This window comes from Trachinotus anak, unplaced genomic scaffold, assembly GCF_046630095.1.
Source record: "Trachinotus anak isolate AG129_WGS33_773 ecotype Australia unplaced genomic scaffold, CSIRO_AGI_Tana_v1 ptg000013l, whole genome shotgun sequence".
Lineage (NCBI taxonomy): Eukaryota > Metazoa > Chordata > Actinopteri > Carangiformes > Carangidae > Trachinotus > Trachinotus anak.
The window spans coordinates 21,536,195-21,549,476 of record NW_027273864.1 but is presented as its reverse complement, the minus strand read 5'-3'; the positions used below and the strand labels follow the sequence as shown (position 1 = coordinate 21,549,476).

The 13,282-nt window shown below is 37.9% G+C and overlaps 1 protein-coding gene across 1 annotated transcript in view; it reads right to left on the bottom strand.

Annotated features, from left to right (window-relative positions):
• Positions 1 to 10,360, bottom strand: part of tox2 (TOX high mobility group box family member 2) — a 108,573-nt gene extending 98,213 nt beyond the window's left edge. The window contains exon 1 of the mRNA XM_071493803.1: positions 10,103 to 10,360. The gene's annotated coding sequence lies outside the window, so the exon portion shown is untranslated. The remainder of the gene's footprint in view (positions 1 to 10,102) is intronic.
• Positions 10,361 to 13,282: the final 2,922 nt, after the last annotated feature.

The window sequence follows — 13,282 nt, the reverse complement described above, 5'->3', positions numbered from 1 at the left end:
TCATCCTCCTATTCCACTCCAGAATAAAACCTCCTCTCCACCATCCTCTCATTCCCCCGACTTTCTACTTGTGTTGCACATGAGAAATGAGGGGGGGATGGGAGGGAAGATGAATGAAACAGGGAGTGGGGAATGAAAAGGGGGGGGGGGAGAAAAAAAGAGAGCAAGATTGGGAAAAATGCCCTTTGACTGGATTTAAAAGTCTGTGGCATTTCATTTTCAGAGAGAGGGGAGCTTCATCTCCTTCAGATCCTTTAAGGGCCAACCTAATTGATTAATGTTTCCATCTCATTGGGAAGAGGAGGAGGGCCATTTGAAGCTTAACTGGAGCCTTTCACATTCCCAAGTCTTAAGACAGAACCACCACAGAGAGAGATGATGACAGAATGAAAGACAGAGTGATGAAACAAAAGTCTGAAATTCCAGTTGATGAGTAAAATTTGTTGAAGGTCGAAACCGTTTCAACAGTATACTCAGCATAGAGGAGTGGAGGCATGTCTTACCCACCGCTATAAGAGCCCCCTGTAATGAAATAATGTGCATGGTTTTAGCAATGAGGTATTCAGTTTTCAAAGAGGCTGTTTAGGTTTCTGCACCTGTCACAGGGAGCTGGTAGCAGGCACTTTATATGATTAGGAAATCTAATGTAAGAAAATCCATTGCTATTGCATTGAAAGTAACGTCTGAGAAAAAAAAAAGGGACATGCTAGTGACATTAAATCTGTGTTGGAAAGAGAAAATATATATTCATATCTGGATAATTTAGTGCTTTGAACAGGTGATGTTTTCCCTGATAACAAAGTATCTTATTTTTCAATTCATGACATATGATACTTAAGGTCTTACACTGATTTCAAGCTTTTCCCTGTGTAAGACTTCGGGTCTTGAGAACACAAAGCTGATCATGGCTGAAAAGAAGTAATGGAAATTAATGAGAGGAGAGACTCATAACATTATAGCTCTGCATGCTCCGGCATAAGCTAATCAGCCTGACGTGATTAGAAATCTCAAAAATCACTACCGAAAATGTACCATGGTTGCTTGCCCTTTGCATGTTTTTGACAGCAACATGGAAATATTTATATATCGGAGACTCTGTGGGCATTTCCAATCACACAACAAAACCAGTGGAGAGGAGCCAAAACAGTAGTGACCTTTAGCCAACATGGTATATTAAATATGAAAGGTCATCTTGCATGGTGGGGGAGGGTGGCACTGAAGTCTTGCACATAGCAGACACAGACAAAATACTGTAATATCTATCAGACAGGTCCCCATGCTGCCTTCAGAGGTCATTTGAATGTTAACGGGTGTCGAGGCAATAGGGAAGAAAAGATACATGGTTCAATCTCTCACTGATATCCTTCTGCTGCTCTTGAATTTGAGACACATTGCTCTGCAGCATGTTGGCCATTTTTATAAACCTTATTAATCTTGCACTATTTAAAGCTGGCGTTAACATCTGTTCTCCTTCCTGACTCAAAAATACCATAATTTAATGTAATGTTTAGTCATTTGTTAACTAAATAGAGGGATATCTTGAATAGCAGCAATGCAAATGATGTCTATTCACGATAATTAAGGCTCTGTTTTATCATTCAAATGTCTTTTGAAAGTGGAAAAAACTATTTAGCTGCCAATCACTCTGCCCATTGCTGAAAGCATTCAGTAACAAAACAACATTATTGCCTACACAGTCAATTTGACTATCATCACATATTCAGCATTGCTTTTAATATTACATACAAAAGACAGACACTGTATGCATTTCTGTCAGTGGGAAAAAAGATGGCCTACCGACTTGGATTGAGTTTAACATTGGTATTTTTTGATTAGATTGCTTTTAAATTAAGTTTGATCTTAAAAATGGCATGGTCTTTAATTTTATTTAGGCTTGGTCTTATCTGTAAAAAAGCACTGCTTTCAAACTCATATCCCAGAGCACGAATCTATTCCAAATCCATTAAGTTTATTAAAACATTTACATGTTTGAAAAGAGAGAAAATGTTTTGAAAAATGGTGTGTTTGTACCAATACTGACACACTGCAGCACAGTCCTGCTATTTGAATTACAGAGAAAGGTTCGGTCCACATCTGCCCGCAGCACACTCTGAAATATAATATGCCAAATGGCTTTCATCAGTCATTTCATATTAGTATCCTCTTGACAAACTTATATTCTTATCAATTAATGACTCTAACTGTAGAGTGAAAATGTGCAATGTGCTTTCATCATTCACATAACATTAATATCCAATTAACAATCAATTAAATATACTAATGAACTTGGAAAGAAACATCCACAATGTGTCTTTTTTCCAAGTATTTATTTCCTCTGCATGGCTGTGCAGTCATTGTGAGAAGTGTTTCAACTTCAATTACGTAGGCACATGGAAGTCCAACCACGTGCACTGATTACAGTGTACCACCACATGACACAAAACATTTATAGCTATAGCTACAGCTCCAAACAACAGCAAAGGAGTCCAGTCTCTCCTCAGTCACTGTGGAGCTGTGTCCCAGTGCAGGGTCTGGATCCACCTCAGAAGACCTGGAGGTCAGGTTAAACCTGCACCTCCTCCCCAAATAAGATGGTTAACATGACATAGACCCGAAAAATAACGATGTGTTCAGGTGACTCTTGTCAAATTATAAAGTCCAATATTTTCATGTTTATGGCGCAGCAATTCACAGCCGTCAAAAAGCCAACAAAGTGTAAATACCAGAGTGAGGCATGTTTCATGTTTACAGTAGAAGTTGTGATGTTTCACAGTCACATTAAATGCAACTGGAAAATACTGCACCAGATAAATGTGCTGTATGTATATAATGGTCTGTGATGATGTGGTCATGTGATGTGCAGGCTGCCTTTTCGAACAATGGTGTTTATGCTTGGTTGCCTTTACTTCCCTCCTGCAGCAGCGTTTTTACTGGTTCAGTTCATGTGATGTACGATAGCCATCTGAACCAAATACCTCGTGAATGCAACATAGTCACATGATGAGGATCATTTGAACAAGCCATCAAACATCTGACTGGTCCACAGTGCATTATATGGGATGATGAGGGCTACAAAGCATATATCAGTTGTTGGTCCAAATTTGAGCAAAAGAAAGCAAGCTTTTTTTTTTTTTTTTTTTTTTGTTCATGTGTGGAGACAGACTTTGAAACAAGGCAGGCCTTATTGCCCGTTATGACATATTATAGAACATAGAATTGCTGATGGCAGAGGATCCAGCTCCTGAATTGGTATTTAGCTTTGATGATTGTTACATAGTTTCCACCACTACAGGAAGCAAAGAACTCAGTGACTTCCTGCCTTACAGTATCCTTTGCACATATTTACAATGAAGTGCAGGACTTGATTTGGAAATAAGAGTTAATAGACAATTGTAAAAGGAGTTGTGGAAAGTACATTTGTGGCCAGTTAATCTGAAGTTAAACATACTAAAATTCCATAATTACAGAATCACCTCTCACTGCATTGTACAACATAAATTTGATTTACCAATAATGCTGAATGCCAAGCAACTTAGATGCCTCAAAATTTAGCCTGCACTGATGTTCAAAAGGGCTGGGTAATGGGAAGCCGACTGGCCATCTGGAGAGCCTGGAGTTCTCCTGGTGGCTAGTCGACCTGTGGGGCAGGCAGAGAGCCAAACAAGGCTGAAATATGTGGAGGAAAAAAAATGAGACATACAGTGTGAAGAAAGATCTAATCAATCGATCTTAGTGATTTATTTATATGGTGCCCCAGCACAAGAACTACCATTAGTTCAACGAGCGTTAGTTTTGCTAAAAATCAACTTCCTGTATAGCACATTCATGTTCACAGTTACAGCTATATATTGTAGAGTTCACCACACATGAACCACCCTGAAAGCTGGTAAATATGACCAGGATACTAGAAATGATTTTAATTATGGAAATCACATCATGACAAAACTAAACATACTCTAAACTCTAAATATATACTTATTTGTAAATTAGAACATTATTAGTCATACTATCACTAGTAAGATTTCATGTAAGAACATGCTGTGAGGGTGTGGTGGAGTGTCCGTATGTACAGCAGCTTGTGGTTGTGAAAATATCATGTATTATCATCACAGCACTATGTGTTTTATTTTTGTATTTGAAGAACTGAATTTAAATTCAATGTTAATGTAAAAATATTCATTGATGGAGCTTTAAAGTTACATGAATTGCTTTTTTTGGCCACTGGGGGCAGAGGAACTTCAGGCAATGAGATATTATTGTTTTATAAAGTTGTTGCAGGTACTGTGTTAACAAACTGTTGCTTTAATTTAATTTAATATTCATATTCATTCAGTTCTTCTCAAATAGCAGATTGACGGCAACAATTTTGCTTTCCATGCTATGTGGACAGGATGGTTATTCCATATTGATTAAACTGTTGCTTTACAGCCATGTTGCCACAAGTTTGCCAATGCCTTGATATCCTTACTGTAGAATGTAAAAAAACAACAACTCAGAATTATAAACAGGATGTTGATACGAACAGTTCTTTCCAGTGCAGCTCCTCACTTTTAGTGGTGTGACGTGAGTTTTACGCCCTGTTAACCACACCTCCTAGTCCTTCCCCTTTCACAAGTCTCTTTCCTCTATCAACGAATCACATTATAGCATCTAAACAGAAGAATCAAACTCCTTCCTCCTTATGTACACCAAACCTAACCACTAATCTCAAGTACCTATTTGGCATTTACTGTTTTACAAGTCCTATCAAATGTATCTAATACCAACCACCAACTCTGTCTTGAATTCGTTTTGTTGCTGGTCAGGAAAAAAGAAAAAAAAGAATCCATGTTTTAAAATCTGAATTTTCTAATCACCGTTTTATATCTGTAAACACGTCCCTCCCTGAGAAATGATTTTAGTCCATAAATCACAATGGAGAGGTAAACAGTCCTCTGAGTGAATTCCTTCGGGTTATGTAATGCCAGGGCAACATTCCAACCACTCATCCAGAAACACTCACAATGACAAGTTTATCTTGACTGTATCATAGTTTACTCCTAGGGAACATTTTCACAAATTATTAGGGCAAATTCTCCAGACACTTAATCTCTCCCTGTAGTTCTGTGAATGACAAGTGAACAAGCAGCCATCAAGCTCTACTGTCATCAAAGGACTTTTCATTCCTTTTGTGGTGACTTGGAAAACATTAATTATGAATATCTGAAATATCTTCATGTCTTTTCTCCCTGAATCTCACTTGTGACAGGAAACATTTACAGCTACCACTGCAGTGGATAACATTAATTTGTGGTTGAAAAGAACTATCCACTTTAGAGAAACTAATCTCAAGCACGATAATCAAGGATGCTTTCTCCCAGATCCTCGGAGATCAACACAAAAGATATATCTTGGATTTGAGATAAGTGAAAAGAGGAGAGGATCTACAGATTTATACCATCTTGTAAAGTTACATAAGCCACTCTAAGCTCATGACATACTTAAATAAGCAAAGGTTATGTAACAGCTCTATAACTGCACTTTTACCATTGAGTAGCAAAGCAAATTAAGTAGGTGCACAGGAATTTACAAGTGAAGCAAAACATTGTACCAGATTCCTGCTTTTGTTCTCCGTGTGCATTAAGCCATGTTTTCACATAAAAATAAAGGTACAGCTGTAAAGTATTTCCTCCACCAGTGACTCACAGGAAGTTGAAGGGAAAAGTGAAAAATAAGTCAGAGCTGCACAAACACTGAGCACGCACATGCACAGGCGCACGCACACACACAGTTTTTCTGTTCAGTGTGTATGTGAGAGAGAGAGAGAGAGAGGGAGAGAGACAAAGACAGATGCGACTGCCTCTGTTGTGCACCCATCTATTAAAGAGAAAGAGGTGTGGCTGTGAGAAGAAGTTATTTATCACTATTCTGTGTAACTGTGCCCCTTTATAAATTCAGAATAGCTGCTGTTATAAGTAAAGCCTTTCATGGAGTCATTAATATTTCATACAAAACATGGCTTTTTTATCAGAAGAACATTTTTACCATTTCTTTTCTCTGCTCTTGATGTGAGCCCTGTGTCACAGTGCATTACATGGTTTTGCTTTTATCTTGCGTGGTTCTATTACTGCATCAGCCACACACCTCTATGTATCCCATTGTCCCCCCCTCTGAGATCATGAATTAAAATTTCTGTTTGTGTTAAAAGACAAAGCATTTAGTCCTCCTCTTTGATCTTAAATTCCATCTGCCTCGGTCACCCTCCTCCTCCTCTGTCATAAATGTTTCCATTTCCTCTATTATCACATTCACCAGCATACCTCAGTTATATAACCGCATCATGTTATTGATTACTCCATCAACAAATCCTAATTATAATAGGCATTTTTCACAATTATAATAATGAAAATAATTGCTAGGTGCAGGCCCACTATATGTGCAGTAAAATGTCAGATAAAAGTCCACTGTCCTGCTGCTTTCCACTTATCCAGCAGCAGTCACAGCATGGGACAGTTACCACAGGTTAATGGTAACACTTTGGACGTAGTCTGCTTAAGATTCTGTCTGCATCATATTAATATTTTCTTACTTTTGCTACAGTATGGTCTGAATTATGATGAATACATAGGGCTTTATATATGACAGCTGTGTGTTCATCATTAGTTTAATTCCAGCAGATTATACAGCTATTGCAAAAAGCACAATTTGTGTAATGGTGTTATAATTTCGTCCAAATGTCACATTAACAATACTCTACCTTACTTTTATGTCTTTTAAGGTTTTGATTATGAAATGATAATGTTTGTGTGCTAATATGAAAATGCACAAGACACTGGTTTGGAATGCACATTAAATGTAAGATTATATAGATTTGTAAGTGTACAGTATATACTGAGTCTGTGTAGGTTTAAGTATTTTATCTATACAATTCTTACACTTGGATTGTAAGAGACCTCTGACACCTAAATCTGTATAGGTAATCATCATAATTGCAGTGAGTAATGAACTCATAAAGTTGTGATATTTTAATCAAAGTTAGGCTGCTCAGTTAAACAGACAGAGATGCTATACAGGAACACTAAACTCGTTTTTGACTTGAAAAATTGCTATGAAATTGCCATGTAGTAACGTAATAGTACGTAAGAAATGTAATTGTATGAAACCTCTGCCGCTATGGGCTCTCTCAATCTAAACAAAAAGAAAAGATGCTGTTGGGTAACATCATAAAATAGTGTTGCCATAAAATTCTCTTGGTTTGGATTCCTCCAGTGTTAGTCATTAAAGAGGTGTTTACTGGTAGCCAAATTATTCAAAACAAACAGACCAGGTTGATTAGGCTATTACTGTTAAAGAATAAAGCAGACATGAAAATGCTAACCTTTGTTTAAGTTGTTTCTTTGATAACTTATGAACGTGACATTCAGGAGGTTTTTACTGGCAGCCGAATTATCCGCAGAGGTGTCCTCCTCTCCAAAACAAATGGACCAGGGGATTAAAACTGGTATAAACAATGAATAAAACAGTTTCACTTTAAAAATCAATGATTTGCTGACACTCTTCAGGGGACACAGGACTTCACGAAGTGGATGGAAGCTGCCCAACATTTGCCTGGCTTTTTTCTCTGATAATTTAAGATCCAGATGTCTGGGACTAAAATCCTTCATCTAGATGTCCGAGACTAAAATCCTTCATCAAATATTGTTGAAAACAACCAAGGTGTAAAAAGCGTGTTGTAAAAATGTGTCTTAAAACTGGCATCAAGTCAATTTTAATCTTCTGGCAGGCAACCATAATGCTGAAGCATGATATGATACAATATTATTGACAGGCGACCAAATGAAACAAACTATGAGAAGCCAGTAGGTCCTCCTAACCACACCTTTACCATAGCATCATAAAAGGGTAGTTATTTATTTTTCAAAAGTGATTATTAACAGTTTTTTCCATAGGGCCTCTAACTGTCGATAGCAGCTGGTTTCCATGAAACAGTTAGTCAGTTAGCGAATACAACTTTTTAACAGTTGAATTACAGTTGGGCTAACTGTTTTGCATTTTCCTTTTTCTTTCTTGTACTCTTGTAGACTGTGTGTGTGTGTGTGTGTGTGTGTGCGCGCGTGTTTGATAGTTTATTTAGTTTGTTGTACTTCATACAGGAGCTTAATGTTGATCTTCCACAGGTGCAACCCTGTCTCTTTGAAATTCTCTGGGTGGCTCCAAACTTGATTCAGTCAGCTGAATCACATAAAACATATGTCTTCCGAGAGTACTTACTCACCATATATGCCCTTTCTCTCACTGTCTCTATCTCCATCCTACTTTAGCTCTTTTTCCATGAAGTGTATTATCTCATGCATGTGCGTATTAGGCACATGTGTCACCTTTTCTCAGCGACTTTTTCTTCATCTGCTGAAGCTTGATTGTTCATCAATTGTGCATCACTTTGGGCAAAAGCATCTGCCAAGTGATTAAATGTAAATGTAATATTACGTTTATATACTTAAAGACTTGAACTTTTTCAGTGCTTCACAGCTATTTCAAATGTCTCCGCAGCAGAGGTTCAACTGCAAACACGCCTGCATTTCTTCTGAAAAAAAAATCATAAAAATCTTTTGCCTTTTTATAGTTTTTACATTACCAGAAAGTTATTACATTAACTCTTTTTAATTCATCTTTTTCTCATTTGAAATTTCTGTCATTAAATTTGTTATAAAATACCGTTCACAGTTTTACAGTTGTTTCCAGACCTGAATGACTAAATCCTGTCTTCCATCTTTATTCACGAGAATTTGGTAGCACTCAGTCATGAGAAACAGATACCCTATATAAACGCACCCAGTTTTTGACTGACTCATTACAGGATAATTTGATGCAATAAATTGTTTAAATGAAATTAATTTAATTGGAAAAAGAATTACCGTAAGTCAGACTTGATGTTGATCAAATAAATAAATTTAAGGTCTGTACTTTAAAATAAAAAACAGACTGCAGACTCTCCCTTGAACATGTAACCAGCTTGGTGAATAAAGTAACATCCAATATTTATTACAAATAGCTGTATTAATCATAAATATTCATTGGCACAGGACTTTTATCCCCTGAGAAAATGTATTGACAGAGCTGGCATATCATTCTCCAATTATTTGACAGAGCAGCCAGTGTACCAGAAAGAAGCCTGTCCTTACCCCATCTTTAGTGTTACTACCGGTTCTGATCTGATATTCTCTGTAACCATCTCAGCTCTGGTGTCCTTTCCACAACTTCAGTGTTTAGTTTATATCCCAGCGGTAAACAAAATAGGAAACAGCTCACAATAAGGCTTTTTCCATATGCGTTGTATATCCAGCAGAGTTCGTGCTATTGCTGTTTCTTGTACAGCTTTAAGACTGTCTTTATGGTTGTTGTTTTTTTTTTAAGTCTATAATGAAGAAACAAATCCATAGCTTTTTACTGTCATCAACATGACAAATGTATGTACAAGATAACAGAGATTACAGAGATGTAGTATTTGTTATCTGGCCATCACTTTTGCTTATCAGCTAATTAATCTTGCACTGATATCATGAATCATTTCAGTCATCTGTGAGAGGAAATGCGTGCCCAGTGCTGTGAAAACAACCCAAAACTGTAACAGTTGCTTTCACTCTATTATTTTCATCCATAATGTGCACAGGTGCAGCTTAATTCAATTGGAGGACGTTGCTGTGGTTATACACAAATACATCTCCATGTAACCAGTAGAGGCGTTGTCATGGAGATGATAAGGCTTATATAAGCTCAAATGTATTTTTGTTCAAAATGAGTGTATTGCCTACACTGTGCTCATTTAATTATGATTTGTTTATACCCGCACAATTGATTAAACTGTCTTTCTCTGTCTGTCTGAAAAAGACAGAGACAGAGAAAAAAGAAATTTTTTTGGATGGCTGGTAAGGCATGAAAGATCTGCTCTCAAGCACAGATACTTTATGCCATCTGCAAAAGTTGATAACGGGTATTTTGCATTTCCTCTCAGTATCACTTTCATCAGTATGTGACTGTCACACAGCTACAGCCCTGATATTAAAAACTCAGATGTCTGGTTTCACAAAAAAAAACAAAACAATGAGATGATTAGAATCCTTACCTTTCAGCCAACTATGCACCGTCGATGGAAAAATGCTCTTGCTGTGGGGGGGCGGGGGGGTTGTCATTCATATAACCTTTAACCCCCTGTCTGGCTCTAGATCCAGCACCTACCAGCTTTCAGCAGAGGATTAAACAGCTATTGACAGAGGAGTGACGTGATTGACAGGTTAAGGTTTCCTTCCTTGTCAGAAGAGCCTCTGTGTCTGTCTAGCCCATGTCTTCCCAGAACTCACATTTCACATTCCAGCGTGACTTTGCACAACTTTTGAATTTCTCTGCTGTGAAATACGAAGGAAATTTCTGCAGCCCCGCATTTCACACCGTATGTCTAAAATGACTCCTGTACACCGACAGGGGGATAAAGTTCTTGAATAAACTAGCATTTGAGTGTTATGTAAAGTTCCTACTTTGCTGTTTGTGTGCCTTGAACAGGGTTCTCTCACGGTGCCTGTGTCCAGTGCTCATCAGTGCAGCAACACCTACGGTCTGCAGCAGATGAGGGAATTTTCAGCCTCAGTGGAACATGTGGGAGTAGGTAGTTACTGTATATTCATTTTAAGCCTTTGAATGTATTTCAACTGAAAGAAGGGCAGTTGGCGGTGGGTACCACAGCTTGTGCTAAAAACTACTTCAAACGAAAAGTTTTGAATAACCCCTGTTTAGTTATGATTTTGTTTGGAGAGCCCCTATTCACAGGTACAGCACTCTTACTTCATGGGTGTACTTACACAGCACTCTTACAAGATGATAAGCGTTGTGTTTCTTAACATTTTGGCGGCTAAGTAGAAAGAAAACAGAATGCTGGTAGCAATAGGTCAAAGATGAAGTAACGTTCCTCCTAATGTTCCTGTCAGATGATACAACATGTACGGCAGGTAAGTTAGATCTATATCAATAGGAAAGGAAAGAGAATAATAGCATAAAGCATAAAGCTGAAAGGACTTGTCTCTCAGTCATCTGGACCCACCTGTCCGCAGTCAGAGCCTCTCAGAAGATTTGCTGCTGGTTGGGGAATTCGAAGCTGAGCGATGCATCAGAGGTTGTCATATAAAATGCGAGTGCTTTCCCCTGAGTAATTTAATCACAGACTTTTATGGAGGCATCAGCCGGCACATTGAGAGACAGAGTAAAAGGATTGTAATTGGCATTCTTTCAGTCAAAGTAATATATGGAATATGTGGTATAATTACAGCGCTGGGTAATGGTCTGTGGACGACTGAAATGCTAACGCACAGTGATTGGTTAATGCGTGTTCATCAGGGGGAATTTGCACCATATTGACTTGAGACTTTTCTTTGGCGGTATTTCGTTTGGGCTAGTCAGACATTATCATGTGGCTTTCATAACCTCCCAACTACTCATTGCAACCGTCCAGAATGATCGAAAACTTTGTCTTCTCAATAAATGAAACTTAGCAGAAATGGTCTATTATCTGCCAAATGAGTAATTTGTGTGTGGGCGATGTCTAAGGTCAACTCTACCACCATTAAAAAGCTCTTAAGTAGTCTGGGAATCTTGCAACTGTGCTGTTTGAGTAGAAATTGCAGTCAACTTCCTAGCTTGTTAGCTACTTTCATTTCACCATCTTGGTGACAGCAAATTGTTTTCACACTGCATATTGTACTGCTGCCAGGGAGAGGATTTAATGATTTAACTTAAAGAGTTGTAATTAGAGTCATTAATGTGCAGTTCATTTTCTGTGACTCCATATTATGAGAGTTGATAATTTCCTTTTTTTTTTTTAATCTGTTTAAATCTCACAAATACTTAAACAGGTTTTTTTACTCCCAGAATATCAGTAGACTATAGATATAGAAAAAAATAGATTTATGTATGTTTTCTGATATTTTAATTTACAAATATAAAATATGTACATTCATACAATTATGTTCATTATATATGTATTTGTTTTGTTTCTGATTATGAGTTGACACCCATCAACCCACAAACAATAAATATTTTACTGAGCTTCATCTATGTGTGGTATACCCCCAGACAAATGCGACACTGTGGTAACTCCTGACACATCAAATGCTTACTGCATTTGTGGCGACCACAAATAATTCTTTACTGGAAACCAGGCAGTTCCTGGATGGCTTGGGAGTTGTCATGCTGCATGCTACATGTTTACGGTACCCTGGGCCTTTCCATTCACATCAACCAACTCATTTTTCTGTTTTTCAGCTAAACCAATCAGGTGAATCGGCTGTTCCACCCAGACTCTGTGCAGCATGTGTGTGTAGGTGTGTGTGTGTGTGTGTGTGTGTGTGTGTGTGCACCAGTGCCAGAATAATCTTAAGTATTCAGTATATTGTATTATAATGTCAATAATTTTCTTCTCCTTAAGAACCTATGTAAGACATTTTGATTTGTGTCATGTGACCTCATCTATCTGAGCTCCACACCCCTGCTCCGTACATACAAGTGAGAGGAATGCATTTTGCCTAACAATTAGCAGTGTAATGTAACCTGATGACGGCGCCACCCAAATGCTCAAAACATTAGGTCTAGTCACACTTTCCATCATCTCGCTCATCATGAAACATTACTGAAATGAGATCCAGGTTGGGAGAGTGTGTGCATGTGTGTCAGAGGGAGAGAGCGAGAGAGAGAGAGAGAGGGAGAGAGAGGGAGACATAGGGAGAAAGGCAGAGAGCAGGAGAGAGAGAGAGAGAAACAGAACAGGACAGTGCTCCACAGTCCTCAGATAAACTCAATGTGACAAGATGGTTACTTTCTCCCTCTGCTGTGACAGTTAATTCTGGACTAGGAAAAAAGTCAAAAATGTTTAGCTGCGCTTGAGCGGAGTTAATTACAGAGCCCAAGGCAACTCAGACTAGGGCTGCTAATGGCCTTGACTTACAGATAAAGCTCCATTTACCAAGACTGTTTTTTTTAGCTACTGATCTAATTTACTTAAAATCAAATATTTGGCAGTAGCAATAATAGTAGATTGTCACTGTTTAGGTTAGAATTTAGATTACGTGGTAGCCTGGTTTTGTTTCACCTGCCATTATCCTGATTAATGTTTATTCCAATATTTATAATTTTTTCATAACTTTATAAACTGAATGTATTGCATTGTGCACAGTGTTATGTTTATGCTTTGGACAGATGCATGAGAAACGAAACCACATGCATGCAAAAATGTCCTCAATACTAGTTTGACATTCATGCT